Raw genomic sequence first — 941 nt, 5'->3', positions numbered from 1 at the left:
CGGGGTGGAAGCGCCGCAGGCCGCCGCTCCCCGGCGCTCCCGGCCCGGCTGGGGCTTGCCTCCCCTGGCCGCTCCCCGCGGGCTGAAGCCGGCGCCTGTGCGGGACAGGACGGGCTCGGCCACCCGGAGCGGGGCTCCCTCCTGCCCTGAGCCTGGCCGAAGCGGGCACACAAAGCGGCAGCAGGAGGGGCTAACAGGTGCCAGCATCCCCCCTCCCCAATACACACGCACACACTGGGCGCTTACAGGCTCGTTAATGCCCTGTCCCAGTGCTGCCGGTGCCCGCAGTGAACCCAGGCTAAAGCCACGGGGAGGGCTCCCCCCGGCGGGGTCCTGCCGGCCGGCGAGCTCCGCGCAGACCCGGTCTCGGTGAAGTTCAGCCTGGCAGAGGGGTCTTGGGGTGAGCAGAGCCTGCAGCAGCATCGCACCGCTTCCAGGCTCTGCTCCCCAAAGGCTGCCCCTGGCCTTCAGGTGCTGGGAAGTTCCTTTTGCACATTTAAAGACTGAAGGGAGGGCTTGAGACACGGGACTAGATAGGTGTGTGCGCGTGCAAATGGAAGTGGGGGAGATGATCGTGTCTGACGTGTGTTTTGGACCAGGAGTGTGCTGAAAGCAGCGTCACGGGCAACGCGGGCTAGGCTCGTGGGAAATCTCGTGTTCTTGCCCTCAGCGCCGCTAGGAGTTTCTCCAGGACGGCTGTGCTTTCTCCCCTGGTTTTTTCCCTCCCTTTTCTAGCTGACAAATGCTAGGGAAAGGCTGAGAACCACTGGAGAGAAGAGCAAAGCGTCTCGCTCCCACACATGCCACCACTGCATGCTCCTCTCTGTTTGCTCCTGCTACTGCACACGCACACGGGCACGACTCGCCGCGCGCTACGGCAGGAAGCAAATGACCTTAAACCCGAATCGACACCCCACCCCACTCCCAGCCAGCTGCAAAAC

The sequence above is a fragment of the Gavialis gangeticus genome, unplaced genomic scaffold (genome assembly GCF_001723915.1).
Source record: "Gavialis gangeticus isolate Ggan-Ray unplaced genomic scaffold, GavGan_comp1, whole genome shotgun sequence".
Taxonomy (NCBI): domain Eukaryota; kingdom Metazoa; phylum Chordata; order Crocodylia; family Gavialidae; genus Gavialis; species Gavialis gangeticus.
This window is presented reverse-complemented; position numbering follows the sequence as displayed.